This window comes from Triticum aestivum, chromosome 4A, assembly GCF_018294505.1.
Source record: "Triticum aestivum cultivar Chinese Spring chromosome 4A, IWGSC CS RefSeq v2.1, whole genome shotgun sequence".
Lineage (NCBI taxonomy): Eukaryota > Viridiplantae > Streptophyta > Magnoliopsida > Poales > Poaceae > Triticum > Triticum aestivum.
In genome coordinates, this window is record NC_057803.1 from 630,076,683 (window position 1) to 630,082,281 (window position 5,599).

Below are 5,599 nucleotides of genomic sequence, written 5' to 3' on the forward strand. Positions count from 1 at the left end.
GGTTAAAATAAGATGACCCTTGAGCCGGCCAACTCAAGGGAAAAAGAAAGGCTAGGTGGAAAATGGTAAAACCAATGTTGGGCATTGCTGGAAGAGCTTTACTTAAGGCGAACTGTCAAGGGGTTCCCATTATAGCCCAACCGCGTAAGGGACGCAAAATCCGGGAACATAACACCGATATGACGGAAACTAGGGCGGCAAGAGTGGAACAAAACACCAGGCATAAGGCCGAGCCTTCCACCCTTTACCAAGTATATAGATGCAGTAATTAAATAAGATATATTGTGATATCCCAACAAGTAAACATGTTCCAACAAGGAACAACATCTCCATGTTCCAACAAGGAACAAACTTCAATCTTCACCTGCAACTAACAATGCTATAAGAGGGGCTGAGCAAAGCGGTAACATAGCCAAACAACGGTTTGCTAGGACATGGTGGGTTAGAGGTTTGACATGGCAATTTGGGAGGCTGACAAACAAATGGTAGGCATCGTAGCATTGGCATAGCAAAAGAGCGAGCAAACTAGCATAGCAAAGATAGTAGTGACTTCGAGGGTATGATCATCTTGCCTGAAGTCCCGCAAGGAAGAAGAACGAGTCCATGAAGAAGACAAACGGACGTAGTCGAACGGGTCCTCACAAACGCGACATAACCGGAACCAACCCGAAGAAGCAAACACCGGAAAAGAAGCACACAACATAGTAAACAACCAACACATCAACATGGCATGATGCACAAACGAGTATGATGCATGTCCGGTTTAATGAAGCATGGCATGGCAAAGTGCACAAACAATCCTACAAATTAAGTGGAGCTCAATATGCAACTCCGTTGCATTTTGACGAAACACCACATGACTTATTTAGTTCTCTCTCGTTAGGTACTCAACAATATTAAATGTTGTTTAAACATGGCAAGAGGTGAAGCATAACAAAACTATATTATCTAAACAATTTAAATGGGGCCGGACATAACAAATAACAAATCCGGTAAATCCCCAAATGTCTTAGTAATTTAATGCAACAACAATTTAAACATTGTAATTGTTGTTATCATGATGTAGATGACATGAACAAGTTTTATGCAATTTTTATTAAGAGTTGACATGAGCATATTATGAGGCATTTGTCATCGTGGCGGAAAGGAAAAGGGTGCCACGGCAACGATAACGAAAATGGTGCCACGACAGCGTTCGTTTCCGGTACTTGATTGAGATACCGATGCAAAGGGGAAGTGTGCGGATGCGTGCAAAAGATGGTGGGGCGCTCCCGGGTTCCGGGTGTCCCATGAGGTGGCGACAAGGAAACGAGTGACAATTTGGACACGGTGCAAACATGAGCATCCCAAACATCGCAAACATTCGTTCACGGACGGTCGTCTCGGGGTTATACCTTCGAAGTGTGCAACCGGGACGGTTCTTGTTCGGTGCCAAGTAGAGGAAGTAGTCGTTCTCGAGACGTTCGTAGTGGAAGTAGGGGTACATGACGACGGTAGAGGTACTCGTGATCTCGGCGACGGTAGTTGTACATGTAGGCGGTAGACGAACTTGATGGTTCCGTTACCCGGTTCTTCGGAGATGGAAGTAGTAGTACACGTTCCGTAGATGTTCATGTCATCGGTGTCGTGGTACTTGGGGTCTTCGGACTCTCCGGTCCCGTTCTTGCGACGGCAGTCATTCACGTTTGTTCGGAGAGGTACTAGACGACTCCAACGTCTTCGAGGCGACGGTAGTCGTACACACGAAGGTAGTCAAACTTGATGGATCCAAGGGCTTCGGGCGTCATGCATAGTTTGTAGACGTTCGGGTCTCCCGTAGAGGTACTAGACGCATCACGGATATGTAGTCGTACACGCACGTAGATGAACTTGGCCGGTCCTCGACGTCCTGGTACTTGGCGTTCTTGATGATTCCAAGGGTCTCGGCGGAGGCCACGGTACTCCGTGATGGCATGAAGACGGTCTAGCAGTAGCAAGGGCGTCGAGGAGGACGGCCTCAGGTCAACGCGACCACAAAGCAGAGGCGAGGCAATGGCGCTGCTGGATCTGGCGAGAGGAGGTCGGGAGTGACTTGTGTTTGGCCGGAGACGAGGCAACTTCTCCCCGTCCGGCAAGACGACAAGAGCGCGGGGACGACGGGTCTTGGCGACGAGAGGGTGCAGCAGTTACTGCTGCTGTCGGTGGCGACGAACTTGGAGGCGGGGCAGCGTGCAGAGCTTGGGGCACGAGGGTGCAGGGCGGCGTGAAGGAGAGGCGGGGCTATGGTAGACCTTCTTTGGCGGCGGAGCTAGGCTTCACCGGAGCAGGGGGGGCCTCGGGCGTCATGGGGCGGCGCTTGGAGCTCGGGGCAGAGGAGGTAGAGTGCGTGACGGCGGCCTGGAGACGTGAGGACGACCGGAGCAGAGGCGATAGGCAGCGCAGGGTCGAGGTTGCCGGGATCGAGTCGAGCTGGTGCATCCATGGCGTCCTGGTGGCTGCAGGCAAGGAAGCGCTCAAGGGGGCCTCTGGTTAGCTCGGTGGAGGAGAAGGTGAGGACGGGGAGGGCGACGGGAACTGGAGGAAGACGAGCGAGGGGATCCTGGCTTGAGGGAGAGAGAGGTTACAAGGAGGGATCGAGGGGAGATGGGATCGGGGAGATAGTGGGTTCGGGTGTTGTGCCTCCTCTCCTAGCGGCGCGAGGGAGGGATCGAGAGAAGGAGAGGTGCGCGAGGGATTGGGCTAAGGTAGAGCTAGGGTTAGGGGGGAGGTGGCCTTGGGGCCGGCCCAGGTGTTTACGAGGCCCAGGTGGGCAGGGGCGCGGCTGGGCCTAGAGATGGCCTAAAGGCCGGCCTGCTGCTCTCTAACACTACTAAAAGAAAAGCGAAAAAACAGATATTAAGAAAGAAAAGAAAGAGGGGTTAGGGAAATAAGTTGGACACGCAGATAAACTTTACGGACGCGTAAAAATGTGCACGGTCCACGAAAAATAGGGGAGACATGATTGAAAGATGTCATTCAAACACATTTGAATTTAATTCAAATGGGTTTGAACTAGGGCTTGGTTATAGAAGTGTCCAAAGATGTTGAGAATTTAGGTGGAGCTCCAGACAATGAAGAACAGACATATGACAAAGTTAGAGACCAAGAGTTGAGAAGGAAAAAGGCATGAGGATTATTTTGCACGTGTGTTATGGTGAATATCAAATTAAAGAAATATTGAATATAGCTCCCTACTATCGGGAGGATAGGTTATAAAGAGAAACCACCATGTGAGTTCCCTCGATTTAAATGGACCGAAGATCCATGCAATTTATTTAGTGAGTTGAGGTGCAAAGATTTATGAGATGATGGCATGATGACATGATGCAATGCACATGATGCAAAGATGAATGCAACAGACGAAACAAATCACACCACGAATCTCGGAAACCCTGGAAGACATCTGAAGCTCCGTTCTTGGGGCGTTACACCTAGCCCCCTCCGGTGTCTATATAAACTGGAGGGTTTAGTCCATAGGACCAACAACAATCATACCATAGGCTAGCTTCTAGGGTTTATCCTCTCCGATCTCATGGTAGATCAACTCTTGTAATACTCATATCATCAAGATCAATCAAGCAGGAGTAGGGTTTTACCTCCATCGAGAGGGCCTGAACCTGGGTAAAAACATCGTGTCCCCTGTCTCCTATTACCATCCGCCTAGACGCACAGTTCGGGATCCCCCTACCCGAGCTCCGCCGGTTTTGACACCAACACTGACTGTTTCCTCTGTACCTTTTCGTGCAAACAGGGATATCTAATTCACCTGGTTGTTGTTGTGACCTTTTGGTGCACTGCACAAAACTATTCTTAAAAGAAGTGACTTTTGTGATGTTTAACTGGAATGTCAGAATGGAACAGTTGGTTCATTTTGGTGGAACTGCACAAAGGGAGATCTGTGTTCCAATCCTCATCCTCCATATTGGCGCCATAACCTTCCTTTAGGTAAGAATGATATTTAATGCATGTGTTCATCTCTATTTTCTCACTGCCATGAGAAAATAATGCTGTTTTTACTAGTACACTTGTACTCCCTCACTGAAAAAACCAATTCTGAATTAGAAGGCCAATCATGTACTTGGTTTCACCAACTGGTGAGGAGAAAGAGAAACAGAGCATGAAGAGGAAGAAGAAGAAGAAGAAGAAGAATAAACAGTGCCAAGGCGATCTTGCTGAAGCCAGAGGCCTCAGTCGAGGCCATTCGAGGGCTCCGACAACGACTACCTTACATGTGAGACGATCCTCCAGGGAGCCCTTCCACTTATGTTGTCTCGCTTAATTAATTAGGAGTACTTAAGTACCACTAATTTATTACTGCCTAATTTTCCTGTTGGAGTTAAACAAATCTTTAGTAGGACCCTATGCTGAATCATGTACGTGTGTATGTTTGTCTATGGAGGTGAATCATGTGGTGGAGCAGGGAGGGAATATTATTAGTGTCATGACATAATAGTGCTATTGTTTTGCATGTCAATTTATTGCCATTGGTTCAATGAGGCAATGTTTTGCGTATTGTCCATCATGAATTTGATGCCACTGTTTGAGTAATATGCTAATGTCTTCCTATCATTTCTCACTAAGCTAATGAAGGTTTCACCTTGTTCCTACTTGTGCAAACAGGGATCATGTTGTGCCAATCATACATTTTAGTGGAACTACACAAGACAATACAATGAACTGTATCCCAGCCAGTGCTTTAACTCTGCAGGAAGTTCTTGATAATCTTTCGATATAATCTCAGCACTGGTAAACAAGAATGGTTTCAACCATACATTTGAAGTGCACAAAAATATATACTATTGTGTGATTCCAGTGAGTGCTTTATCATCTCTTATGCGACTACATGAATAAGCTTTTTTCTCAGGTTGGTACGAGCCTAAGGCCTTCATCCATATTAGTTTGTTGTCATCTCTATTTGTATCATCCTACTATCATGAGAAACTCCTTTATCTTTGCATGTTAAAGTTTTGCAACCTATGATAAATGGCAATGCTTTGAGTGTTGAGTTGAGCTAATTGGCACTGATTAAATAAACTAATACCTCTCTTTAAGAAAGACTACTATGTTGCTAACTTTACCCATTAAGATAATGAGGGTGCTTCTATTTATTAGTGTATGTTTCATCAACTTGTCCCACTATTACAGTAATCTCACTCTCTCAATATATGTACCAACAGGGATGCTCGATTTTAGTGGAACTGCACAAAAACTTTGGGTGCTTCATTGCCTCGACAGCTTCCGTCCTTTCCTGTCAGTCGCTAATCTCCGCTTGCTTTCTTCCTTTGCTGTCAGTCGCTTGGCTTATCTCGGTTTCTAGTCAAAGGAAATAGTAATTGATATGCTACCTCACACAGGTTGGTATTGGTGTTTATCCTGATTATTGTGCCTGTCATATGTATTGGTAATTTGGTATTGTGCTATTGTTTGACAATTTCATAAAGGAGTAATTTGGAGCCTGAACTCGCAGGCAAATCATTACATCAGGTGATTTCAGTAGAACTGCACAAAATGATCAGATGGACAGGTACTTATGCTGCTACTATGTACTCCAAAGTTCACTCAGACAAGCATCGATGTTGAC